Here is a 14292-nt window from a genome sequence, read left to right on the forward strand (position 1 = left end):
AACCGGTTACCCCCCAAAAAATTACACTCTTTTTCAGCCACTCTTTTTCAGTCTATAATTTGAACAATTTTTTAGGAACTCCTATCTAATCTATTGCACTTTGCCTCATCTGGTCTGGCTCAAGAGGTAACATTCAGTAAAATCCTCATCTATTCGCCAGAGCGCAAATTCACCAGGCATTAGGGAGCAAAGTACTGCTATCTCCTTCGCTAGCAAAGTTATGCCAGCGACCATTAGTAAATCGGCAAAGTACCGAAATGAGGTCACGCTGGTGAATTTTTGCCCACGTTAGTCAACTCGCCCTTAGTAAATTTGCCCATAGTGTCTTTGTTACAGTTTCATAGGTTTGTGTTGTGTCTTGTAGTCCAGGACTCATATGATTTGCAAGTGATCTATAGGCATAAGGAGAGCATTTCAGCGGTAATGAAAAGAAACGAAGGTTCGTGTATGATGTCCTTGGACTGAATTGCAAAATGACTTATCGGAACAAGTGTATTCATATTTAGTAAATCATTGATTCTACAGTATGAATTTTAAGGAAGATTTCCTAATTTGGTTTTTAGTTTCATTCATTTTGATCACTTTTGAAAGCTTTATTTTTGTGTTTTCAGATCAGTTATGGTTTCACAGACCCTGTTTTGAATGACAGAACACTGTACCCATATTATTTTAGTACTGGCTCAAATATTCATATTCAGCACATTGCTATAGCAGAACTGGTAGAACATTTGGGATGGACCTGGGTGATTATTCTGGCAGTTGATGATGATCATGCTGAAAGAGAGAGTAAAAACCTCAGGAATGAGATCACCCAACATGGTGCCTGTGTTGACTTCATTGGCACTCTAACAGAAGATAAAGACACAGATATAAGAACATTAGAAAGAATACAAAAATCCACTGCAGAAGTTGTTATCTTGTGTGGGAAAGGTTTTCGTATCAACTTGTTTATACTCTTTGTAGAGACAATGATAAAAGATAAGACTTTGGTGGTTCCAGTAACCTGGGTTTCAAATTATAGTCTATTGCTATTTAATGGAAGTCTCTGCTTTAAAGAAATGATCTTTAACTTCGATGATGTAACAGCATTTACTACATATGTATTAGCAATTAAAGGGGAAATGTTTCTTAAAGACATAATGATGCTTGAGCTTTCTTGTTTGACCTATGACAAAGAAAAAGATACTTTATTTCAGTGGGTTTATAATACCTCTTTAATGAACTGTTCACATTCACAATTGTCACTTCAGACATATTATCCCAATCACCAAGTGCACAGCGCAGTATATGGATTGGCACATGCAGAACATAACCTGCTTTCTGCAAACCTTAATAAAGAAATAAACAAAAACATTCAGCAAAAAAAGGTAAGAATAGAACTGGCTAAGAATATTTTAATGAATGAACTTTTGTATATATCTCTTTTAAAGTGAGAGAGATGAGTTTTGATATTTCTGTGCACTTCAAAAACAGAATTTACACAATCAGAAGTGAAATTACACTATTAAATCCATCTAGATATTCACCATCCTTCCTCCACAGTCCCCAGTCTCTTCTGTGCTTTTTCTCCCCTGTCATTGATGAGGAATTCTCAAAACTTTTGGTGTCTTCTTATCTTACTACCTGCCCCTTGATCCCTTTCCTTTTAAACTTCTCCTCAATGCCAATCCCTGTCTAATCAAGCCTTAACTCGTCTATTTAATTTCTCACTCTCAACTGGAATCTTTCCTTCTCAACTAAAACATGCTCTTTTCACCCCATTCTGAAAAAAATCTCTTGATCCCTCCAATCTTGATAACCTTCAACCTATCTCTCTACTACCTTTTATCTCTTAAGTACTTGAGCATCTAGTTTACAACAGACTAATGCCATTCCTCTCTAACAATAACCTGCTGGACCCCCTGGAATCACTCCACTGAGACTGCGCTTTCTCAACTTACTGAAGTCCTTTTAACAACAAAGCCAAAAACCACTTCTCACTACTAATACTTGTTGATCTCTCAGCTGCATTTGACACTGTGGATCATCCTCTCTTCATCCAAACCCTCCATTTGCTTTGCTTTTGTGACACAGCCCTGTCTTGGTTGTTATGATAGGTATCTCAAACCCAGAACATCCCCAAGGTTCCAGTTGAGGCTCATTCTTCACCCTAAAATAACCACCTTTCCCTTTGAGAGGAGCCCTCCAATTATTGGGTGCCACCACGTCTTATCATGAGAGAACCAGGGACAGAATTCTGGGCAGGCAGGAACTTTACTTAGTACATGAATGGAGAACAAGAAGCATGGTGAAAAACAGGCTGGGTCAATACCAATTAGGAGAGGCAGTACAGATTTCGAAGACAAGAGAAGAGTCAATGTCACAGGCCAGGTCAAACACACCAGAATCACAGTAAAAAGCAGAAATCCCAGAGAGAATCAATAATGAGCAATGACCAGAACAGGAAGTGGACTAGACAAGGTCAGGGACAGGCAGAGTCAGGAACAGATTAGGAATAAAAGAATAGCACCCAAGAATTATTGAATAGACCTGTATTTATTTTGCAGTGAGAAATAGCCTGAGGCCCCTTCAAATATTTAAACTTCACAGTAAACATGATGATGCCACTGTGCGCATTAACCCAGTAAGCGATTGGTGTCCTCACAGATGGAGCAGTGGATGTCCCTACTGCCCTGCTAGACCACCAGGGCTTCCCACTGGAGCACCAGGCAATTCCACTGGACAACCAGGCAATATTCTCACATTAAACCCCCTCTAGAGTGGGCCCCTTTACCCTACACTTATCAGGAAACTAAGCATGAAACTGACGCTTAAGGAGATCAGAGGCTGATGTGTAAAGCTGCATGTGATGTGCCTGCACACTTTTCCTCTGATTCACTGTGATGTGAGTAAACCTGGGGACATTGTCATCTGACTAATAAACAGTTTTCTTTGTTTGCACCATAAGAACCTCCTGTCGCCCAATGTTTTGCATGTTTTATGTGCACAGTATGCTGGGTGTGTTAGTTGCACTACACCATAGAGGGAAAGCTTCCACAAAGCGAAGGCCCAGATCCTGAAGGGAGAGTCCAATGTAACCCATGCTCTGGTTACTAGCTGGAAAGTGAGTGTGGTGCAAATAGCCCAGATTGGCATTACAGCTATTACAAAGTTTTAATAGCATATTAAACAGAGATCCAACAACTAAAATCCAAATAGATAGAGCTCACAGAGCTCCCAAACCAAAACGAGTACCTTTGAATGCTCCTAGAGAAATGTTATGCTGCATTCATTATTCCAAAGAGAAAGAAGAGATACTACAAAAAACTAGAGAAGTCAGCAATATTTCATGAGGAATGTAGAATATGTCTTTTTTAGGACATCTACAAGACTGACTTTAACTCAAAGAAAACAGCTCAAACCTCTAACGGATACACTTAGAGAAAAGGGCATTCAATACAAATGGGGATACCCATTCAGCCTAATAGCAAGGAAGGATGCAGTACAACACTTACTACATTCACCACAAGAAACTCAGTATATTGTTTTTGAATGTTTAGACTATTACTTAACCTTGGGTTAAAAAAAAACAACTGAAGGCCCATCTGAACAATTCTCATTAATAATTCAAAAGGCCCAGACAAGCAGACCAATGCTAACATGACTAAAAAAGACTCGTATAGTGTGCCATAGTGGCAGCAACCACTCACCCCCCAATTGACAACTAAAACAGCCATGGAGCCCATGCCACCAAGCCATATTATAGACCTGGTGTTAACTTGGTGTGCTATAATGATAAAAAAGACCAAGATGGTCACATTACCACCTCCCTACCTCTCAATCTTTTTCTACATGCTTAACTATCTCCCCCCTCATCCCAAGTTCCAGTGCTGATAAGAATAAGAGGTTTCTTTAATGTTTTTAGTAAATGACTTATATTTTGTTTTCTTATATATCGCATTAGACAAATGTTTTATATGTTCATGGAATGTAAATGGCTTAAATGAGAGCTCAAATATTCAGAGAATGCTCAAGGAGTGGGGCAAAGATATCCCTTCTACAAGAAATGCACGATACAAAAGTCCCCAAGATCAAATGTACCACAAAGCTTACATGAGTAATACGCCAACAAAAAAGCGACAGGAGTTATGATTGTCTTACATAAAAATCTACCACTTAAAATTACTGCTTCTAAACAGGACTCAGAAGGTAGATATATAATAATCAAAAGCAATATGAAAATCACCATAGCCAATGTACAGTATATGCGCATAACTTTTTTATCAAAATTCCTTAGGGAACTAGTCGGGTTCATAGAAGGAATACTAATTCTAGGAGGAGATTTTAATTTAGTTATGAATCCACTAATTGATTCCTCAAAGGGGAGCTTTAATATCTCTTTTAAGAGACTAAGGGGCAAATTTACTAAAGGGCGAAGTGGCTAACGCTAGCGAAAATTTGCCAGCGTGACGTCATTTTGCCACTTTGCCAATTTACTAATGGGTGCTGACGTAAACTCACAAGCGAATTAGATCTACTCTAGCACTACTTCGCACCCTTATACCAGGCAAAGTTGCGCTCTGGTAAAGGGACGTAACTATGCTAATTCACTAAGTTGCGAATTTTCGTGAACGTTTCCTCTATCACCAGACTTTACTTTGCCACCTCAGACCAGGTGAAGTGCAATAGAGTAGACAGGGACTGGTCCAAAAAAAGATGACATATTTTTTCTAAGTCACAAAAAAACGCTTGCATCTTTTACTTTTTATAAAATGATAGGCTGAAAAATATCAAATTTTTTTACGGTACCCTCCTTCCACCCTACATTTGATAACATATGGCACCTAAACTATACTATGGGCACATGTATAGGGCATTAGAACACATTTCTTAAGGTTCCCTGTCCTTGTGTAGTGTAATGTGTTTGCTGCTGCATATACGCCCTTTGTACTTTAACTGCACGCCATATGCAAATTTGCCATCACTAGCGTAACTTTGAACCACTGATCGTAATATCGGTATATAATAATCGGTAACTTGTGCACAACTGCAGACCTTCATGAATTTGCGCAGCCCTGACGAATCTATGCCTGGCGAAGTGCGGCAAAGTGCGTGTGAAGTGTGGTGAAGCCAACGCTGGTGCAACTTCGGAGGTAAGTAAATTTGCCCCAAAGCCAGGCCAAAAAGTCTTTACATCAACTACACCTAATTGACACGTTGGGATTTCAAAATCCCAAAATTATGGACAATACGCACTATGCAGGACCATCTCAATGCTACAACAGAAATGACAATACATTTATAAATCAAAAATTGGCTCTACCTGATAAAAGCATATATAAGAAATATTACAATATCAGATCATGCCCCAGAACTTCTTACTGCACTATGAAAAAAATAGGCTACTTCTAGAAACTGTACTGCAGCAAACTATAGCTTAAAATAAGACATTGGACACAGACCCTGGCATACTCTGGGAGAAGAGAAAATGTGTCTTGAGAGGACACCTGATAACGTTAGGTTCCAGATTAAAAAAAAGAGAAACAAACTGAATTCAATACTCTTCTTAAAGAAATACAGATAGGAGTTAGCTCACAAAAAAAGGCAGCCGATTCTATGAAGGAACTAGAAAGAAAACAAATACAGTTAAAAGTACTGCTATACCACAACACCCAGCATATCTTAAGTGCAAACAAAGAACATGTGAACTGGGAAACAAATGCAATGGATTTTTTGTGAATACTCTAAAAAAACTACAAAGTAATACATTAACAGAAGCTATTAAAGACACAAACACAACCAGACACATTGCAGTATTCCTGATATAGCAAAGTGTTTCCAACAATTTTACCAATAACGATATCACCTCCATAAAAAATCTTCTCTGCAAGATAAACTACTCAAAATAAAAGACTTTATAGATAATGCTAAATTGGAAAAAGTTACACTGGATGAAATCAACCACCTGGAATCTTCTTTCAGAGAACAGACTATTAAATCATTTCCGAACAGCAAGAGCCCAGTCCCAGATAGGTATGGAGCAGCCTTTTATAAAACTGTTATAGATACTCTTGAAGCACCCTTGCTTGACCATCTCAATGCATTAGGTAATACTTGCCACATACCAAACCAGGCACAAGAAGCCCACATTACCATAATCCCCAAACCAAACAAAGACCCATGGAATTGTGGGAACTATAGACCAATCTCTCTAACAAATGTGGACCTGAAAATTTTTGCTAAAATGATGGCCAACAGACTAAGAAAAATTATACCAAAATGGATATACCCAGAACAATGTTTATTCATACCCAAAAAAGAGAAGGAGAGTATAATACAACAATCCCGTATCCCTGTCCCTGATACACTACGCCAAATCAAGAAATGTACCTCTTCTTATCCTAACAACTGATGCCGAAAAGGCTTTTGATAGGATCTCTTGGGACTATCTGAAAAAAATGGCTTCAGCGAACAATTCATTCCCATAATAATGACACTATATGACTCCCCAACTACTAGGGTCAGGGTCAATGGAACACTATCTCCACAAATAAAATCCACAACAGAACCAGACAGGGCTGTCCACTGTCACCTATATTGTTCATATTAGTAATGGAAACTTTATTAAATACTAAAAAAATTAATCAAAATATATATGGACTCATAGTTAAGAACACGGGACATAAATCAGCAGCCTTCACAGACAATCTGCTCCTATTCATCTCTTACCCAGTGACATCACTACCGAACCTAATGGAGATCTTTGACACATTTAGTAAAGTATCAAACTTTAGTAAAGTATTAACTTTAGTAAATCTAAAATATTGAATGTGAACCTACCTAAAACATTATGTAACCAGCTATCCTCCTACTTCCCTTTTCAATGGGCTAAATAAACTGTTCAATATTTGGGAATAAATTACCTCTCCCAACTATAAAAGGACAAATTTGAACCATTACTAACAAGTATATCAACTCTGCTTAAAAATTTAAGAAAACAGCCAGAATACAGGCAATACAAATGATAGCAATACCTAACATACTATATTTTCTTCACACTATACCAAAGAACTTTTTTTGGAAGAATGAAAACCATATTTCTTAACTTCATATGGGCCGACAAAAATGCTAGAATATCACACTCATAACTAACACAACCAAAGAATAAATGGGGACTCTTTCTCCGATACTTACCTCTACTTCAAAGAGATACATCTCAGTCGAGTTTTACAATAGAACCTTCAAGACAAAACAAAAAATGGATTGAAATAGAACAAAATGAATCTCAAATACCATTTATAAATTTGATATGGACACAACCAATAAATATACCACTCAACATAATAAGATACCAAATAATATCAGCAACCTTGAGGATTTAGCAAAATTATTTTGAAAAGTGGAACCTTGTGCAACAACCTTTCACTCTCCAACCTTTAAAACAAAATGCTGATATTCCCCCAAGCTAAGACAAAAGAGCATTTGAAAGGTGGAACACACACCATAACAGACAAACTCTGATGAAAAGGTAATAGGGTAATCCCCTTAGCCAAGATACAAAAGGGTACACATCCATGAGACCAATGGAATCACAACCAATTACACCACTATACAGACAGAGCTAAATTACTGGTGATGAAATTAAGTATTTTGTGGTGGGAAAAAATGTTGATAACACAAACAATGCCTCAGAGACCACTATCATTAATCTATTAAAAGCTGATTTCCATCAACTTGAAGATTGCTCCATCTCATCAATTAAGCTGGGGAAAAGACCTCAAGATCACAATACCAGAAGCTAAATGGTCTGCTATATACCACTCTGTGCACAAATCATCAATGGCGTCTAAAACGTACAAGTTTGTGTACAAGCTACTAAGTAGATGATATTACACCCCTACTAAATTAAACACATTTTCCCTATTACACAGGACAAATGTTGGAGATGCCTCAAACAGGAAGGAACTTATACCATTATCTGGTAGCATTGAAAAGTGCTTAAAAACTATTGGGAAGAAGCGTCAGATCCAAAATGGTGATGCCCATGATCTCTATGTGGGCACAGGGACGCCGGCGTCAAACTCAAAATTAAAGGATGCCCAAGATGCCAGTTCAATGCCCGTTTGTAGGATTTCCTGTTTGTTTCCTGGGTGGTTCTATATTTCGTGTTGATTAATTCCCGTACTTCCTGACCCTGCCTGAACTTGGATTTGGTTACACTTCTACCTGCCTACTGAACCTTTGCCTGGAATTGATGATGATTACTCCTGATCCATTCTGATACCGCAAACTTGAACTTAACCCCTAAGCTTCCTCTTTGGTCCAGACTACTGCCTGTTGGGAGCCATTAGGCCCTCTGACACAAACAACAATAGAAATAATCACACAGCAAAAGATAGCAGACTTCCTACTCAAATTGATTCTTCATTTTGACCGAAAAATGGAATAAGGGGGAAGCGAGGGGGAGACGTTTTGCCAAAACTACTCCGTTTGGAAACTAAGTGGATATTTTTCTTAGAAAGTAGGAAACTCTTTGGTCTAAACAGCGACTTTGATGTCACATGCTTTTTTTAAGTAATCCTTTTTGAGTAATATTTGTTTACTTTTCAAATTATATATATTTCATTTAAATATTTTTTTTAATAAAGGCCTGTTCTCTAATGTAGGCTAGCCTATATGCTATATGAGTATTGAGCATACTTAATATCTCATTTCGTATTCGTAAAAAAAAATACATACTGAGAAAACCTTATCAAACTATACTGGTAGTGTAATTTTTAATCTTTTGGTTTCATTTTTACTAGTTTTCTTTATTTGCAATTACTTTATTATTGTTTGATTGCTTTATATATACACATATTTTCTTTCTTTATTTGTGATTTTTCATTTTTGTTTTGTTTTTTTGGCTCTTTTTGAGGTGTACATTTTTTGTATTTTTGTGTATGTATGTAACAGTTAGCTTTTTAACCACTAGGTGGAACTTCACTAATTGTAATGGAGTGGTAACATGTGTTTGTAGCTTTGTGATTGGTCACAGCCCCTTTATAACATGTGTACAGGGGTGTGCCATTTAGCCTATGAGTAAGTGCCCCAATAGGCACGAAACGCATTAGGTTTTATGTCCTAATAAATTTTTCTACTTTTTACATTTGTTTTCTCATTTTTGGAGATCCTCACATTCCTTTTGGACACAGTACTTTTGATGTTGCACCTTGGGACTGAGGTGAACTGTGAGTGCTTTCTCCTTTATTCTTTACTTTAATTTTGTATTTTTGATCCAATATTTATTTATTGTGGTACCATAGATATTTGCTATAATGTGGCAGTAGCACAAACCCTGTTTTGAAAAATGGAATAGACTATTAAAAATCACCTACTGCTGTTCTTAATGCAAGCAGCAAACGCATTCATTCCAAAGGATGTAGCACCAACCACATCAAAGGATTGGATCCTTTTGGTAGAATAAACTAGAAAGATGGAGGAAATAACAGCAATAATACATAACAATAATGCTAAATACTGCCAAATGTGGTCCCCATAGAGAAAGTTTCTAAAGCTACACGAATAAGAGAAAAAACACCTAGTTCCAAATACAAAAAGAATAATGCTCTTCTTTAAATAATGTCAAATTTTAACATCAGAGTAGACATCTCAACCCTGTTGATGTATATCAGCTATACAGAGAACATTCAATACCATTCACAAGGTTTAATTACTTAGAAAGTTGAAACCATCGCTCTTCTACTAAATATAAATATATCTTTAAATTTGCTAACAATCAATTATAAAACTGTTGTTTGATGTAATGTTGATGAAAACTGATACATAATATATATGGAATGTCAATGATTGCAAGAATTGCTTTTAAACCTACTGATAAGAAATACCCCCTCCCCTTCTTTCTTTCTTTCTGTTTCACCAACTTTATCCCCAACCTGATACTCAGGAGATTCCTTACAATGTCTGTCAGAAGCCCTCTTTCGAGCAGCAACTGCATAGGACAATTAATTTTCAACCTTTCTCCAAATCTTAGAGAGGTGATAATCAAATAATTCACAGCAGGAACCTCAGTGGATTGACCTGAGAAAGAAAAGACACTGGGATTATAACTGAACACATTAAACAATGGAGATTCTTCTGTAGATGAGTGAGTGGCATTATTGAATGGGAATGAGTAGTGGCATTGGCACCTTTAATCACTAGCTATCCTGCACTGCAATTTAAGATATCCATTATGTAAAGGAATATGTTGAATTTATTCATTAGTATTGTCATTGGATTAACTGACTTGTTTAAAAAGTCCATAATATTAATAAATTAGTTGAGTAATACTCAACTAATTTATGAATATTGCAGACTTTTATAGACGGGTTTCTCCTTCCCCCATCTTTTTCTTTTTTTTTTTCTTGATTTATTATTTATTAATGATTATATTAATGATTATATACAGGATATCTCATTGATATGACACCCTATCTATTTACAATTTGTGAGATATGATGATGTGAATGAACACAAAATTATATGAGAATTATGATTATTACAAATAAGTCCATTTTTCTCCTATTGTAATGTTTAATTACAAGTCCCCAGTTGTTGCATGGGCCAGTAATGCAGGGGTCAATGTTTTTACAGGGGGTTGAGAGTTATATTTTAAACGTTCACATGGTTAGTTTCAGCACAGCTTTTGAGAAAGTGGCTTAGCCCACAAAAAGTGTCAAGCATGCTTGGGAATGTATGTTCTGCTCTAATTTTTAAATGAAGACTTAATAAATTATGGATTTTAAAGTCTGCTGGTGCTCCGTGTTCAAATACATTGTACTTGGAGGCTGAACGTATCTGGAGCGTTTCTGCATGTGATAGCAATGGGACATTTTACTGAAATGATCCACTGCCACACAGATAACAGTGTTTCCTCTAGAGCAGTGATCCCCAACCAGTAGCTCGTGAGCAACATGTTGCTCTCCAACCCCTTGGATGTTGCTCCCAGTGGCCTCAAAGCCGGTGATTATTTATGAATTCCAGGCTTGAAGGCAAGTTTTGGTTGTATGAAAACCAGGTGCACTGCCAAACAGAGCCTCATTGTATCTTGACAATCCACATAAGGGCTACCAAATGGCCAATCACAGCACTTATGTGTTGCTCCCCAAATCCTTTTACTTCTGAATATTGCTCATGGGTTCAAAAGGTTGGGGATCCCTGCTCTAGAGGGAGGTAATTCCACTATGAAATCCATGAATATGTGGATCCATGGCTTTTCAGGAATTGGAAGCAGATGTAGGTAATGAGGTAATGACCTGAAAGGTTTAGAACACTGACACACTGGGCATGAATCAATATAATCAACAACTTCCTGTGTCAAAGTTGGCCACCAAATCGTGTAAGACAGAAGACTTGGAGTCGAGAGTTTCATTCAGAACAGACTTATGAATGTTTTCCAGAGCAAAAAGTCTGTCTGGAGGTACATTAGGAGGAGCATTACTCTGGGTTTTGGATAAAGAGGAAGCAGGTCTGGACTCCACAATCACTTTCTTACCCAAAATATAATCCGGTTCAGATTCTTCTTTTGGACTGGAGACAAAACTTCTAGAAAGGGCATTTGATTTAATGTTCTTTTCCCCAGGCCTGTATGTTATAACAAAATTAAATTGGGTAAAAAAAACAATGTCCATCGGGCCTGTCTTGGATTTAGGCACTTAGATTTAATATAAAACAGATTTCTAATATCTGTAACTACATGCATAGCACCCTCTAGAAAATATCTCCATTCCTTAAAGGTCCATTTAATGGCCAGTAATTTCCTGTTCCCAATATTGTAGTTCATCTCTGCAGGAGAGATGTTTTTTTAGAAATGAACATGCAAGGATGACCCTTATTGATAACAGGGTACCGTTAAAACAAAACTGCTCCTGCACCAACCTCAGAAGCATCTAGCTCCATCTGGAAAGGAAGAGTGAAGTCTGGATGGTGGAAGGAGCTCTGCTGCTTTTTTTAGAAAATACATCGTAAAAAGAGGAATAATGAGCAGGTAAACCCTAGGGTAGTTGCAGCACAGACCTGGGTAGATATTAAACAAGAGGATTCACACTGCACTCCACTGAATTATTTTGATAGTGAGCCAGTCTACCCTGGGATTTTGTCTCTGCAACCAGGGGAGGCCTAGAATTATTGGAGTTAAATGGCAATCAATAACATAAAAGGAAATCAATTCAGCATGATTTCCCAAGGACATAAGGATATTCTTGGACTTGGACGACACCAACCCAGACCCAAGTGAACTACCATCAATTGCCAACAGATGATGGGATGGAACAAGGGGTTCTATAGGTGTTTGTGTACAAAGCTGGCATCGAAAAGGTTTCCAGCGCCCTTGAATCTAAGAAGGCAGAGCACTGCGTATAACCCTTATCCAAATTCAAGAGGGCCAAAATTAGAATTGCAAAGAGGAAAATAGTTGGAGAGTGGAAAAAGAATCACCCAAGCAGAACTCCCCAGACCTTGCCTCTTGGGACAGAGTCAAACCCCATTGTATGGGTTGCACTGGGGGTCTAGGGGCAGAACAAGGTGGTTTATGGGCCACATCTGGGGATATGCTATAAGAAGTCACCATAGCCACAACCTCTTGCTGCCTCTCCCTATGTCTCCTATCAATTTGAATGGATTAGGGAGTCAAGGGAATGCTATATAGGGAAATTTACAAGGCTATCCTTTATAGCTGCAGCCAAACCCACCATGAATTGACTCTTTAAGGCAGTATAATTCCAGCCCCTGGAACTCTGTACAATAATCCTCAACCCGCCACTGGTCTTGCCTGAGGTTACCTATGGCTGAAGCAGCAAAGGCGGCAAAGTCTGGATTATTAAAGAAGGCTAGAATATACCCTGTCCTACACTCCCATATCCAGTCACTTAATAAATCATGTCACTTTCACCTGAAGAACATATCCAAAACACAACATTTATCACCCAAGATGCCACCAAAATTTTTAATCACTCTCTCATTATATCATGTCTAGACTAATGTAACTCTCTATAAATTGTCCTTCCCCGCCAGAGACTGTCACCTCGCTAGTCCATAATGAACTCTGCAGCCAGGCTTATACACCTCAGCTACTGCTCCTCCTCTGCCATGCCACTCTGCCATTATCTCTGCCATGCCACTCTGCCAATCCCTGCACTGGATTCTGCTACCTTTCAGAAAAAGAAACTGACATTCAAAACACTTCATAACTCTGCCGCTCCCAACATCACTGAACTCATTTCTAGATACTTACTCAACTATTTACTACACTCCTCTACTGACCTGCTACTCAACTCTTCTCTCATTACCTCCCCACATGCTCGCATTCAAGACTTGGAAGGGCTCCACCCCTCCTCTGGAATACTCTCCCAGGGTCTGTCCAACTTTCTCCCAACCTTTCTGCTTTTAAAAGATCTCTTAACACAGTCTTATTTAGAGAAGCCTACCATCAATCTGTTTAGCAACCCAATACAACACCATATGCTACATCTCTCACCTGTGTATTTATAATTGTGCCCATTCCTACACCTTCTGTCTCATTCCCTTCCACTTTAGATTGTAAGATCTTTTGTACAGGACCTTTCTCAACTTTTGTACTCGTACTAGTTGTTATGTTCATGTGGTTTCTTTGTATAAACACATTTATCTTACAGCGCTGCCCAATATGTTTGAACTCTAAAAATGCTTGTTAATAAAATAATAATTCTTGTATGGGTTTAGGTACCGATGAAGCCATTTTGGTTTGTGTGTTTGACACAGAATAAATGAACCCAGATATCCCATTTAACACAGAAAATTGTGTCACAGCATCCCATATAATTAAAGCATTCACCATTGTGAACAACGATGCTTTGGAATGCTAATGAAAAGGTTAAATACATTCAATGAGTTGAGATGACTTTAGATAACACAGTTTCTTCAATTAATCCCAAATCATGACACATTTAACTCACAAATCCAAGTGGCTTCATCTGTAAATAAGTTATCAGGGAAATAGATGTAGTAGATTTTTAATTGGGTTTATGAGACGCACTAAATTAAGGCTTCCCTTCACATTCACTGAAATCTCACGTCTTTAGTTGTAACTTTAGGGAAGATATTTTTTAAAAGGGGCTGCAGTTTAATATGTAAATTGAAGTTCTCTTAATTTGGTATGGTATATACCAAATGTTGCATCTGCATATTTTGCTATATTTGAAAACATTTCCGTCAACCATTCAGCATATTGTAGGCAGTAAAACATATAGCAATTGGTTAAAGTAAAGCACTACAAATCTTTTCTTGAATAAAAAT

At 37.7% G+C, this 14292-nt stretch overlaps 1 long non-coding RNA gene across 2 annotated transcripts; it reads right to left on the reverse strand.

Moving 5' to 3' along the window:
• Positions 1–578: 578 nt before the first annotated feature.
• LOC121401537 lies at positions 579–11699 on the reverse strand. Of its 2 annotated transcripts, XR_005966329.1 has the most exons (6): positions 11516–11699; positions 9938–10059; positions 9357–9446; positions 7174–7218; positions 1211–1328; positions 579–845 (listed from the first exon to the last, which is right to left on the reverse strand). It is a non-coding gene; the product is annotated as an uncharacterized LOC121401537 (long non-coding RNA). The 2 variants fall into 2 exon arrangements; XR_005966330.1 differs by lacking the exon at positions 9357–9446 and having other exon boundaries at positions 11516–11688.
• Positions 11700–14292: the final 2593 nt, after the last annotated feature.

This window comes from Xenopus laevis, chromosome 1L (genome assembly GCF_017654675.1).
Source record: "Xenopus laevis strain J_2021 chromosome 1L, Xenopus_laevis_v10.1, whole genome shotgun sequence".
In the NCBI taxonomy this organism is placed as follows: Eukaryota; Metazoa; Chordata; class Amphibia; order Anura; family Pipidae; genus Xenopus; species Xenopus laevis.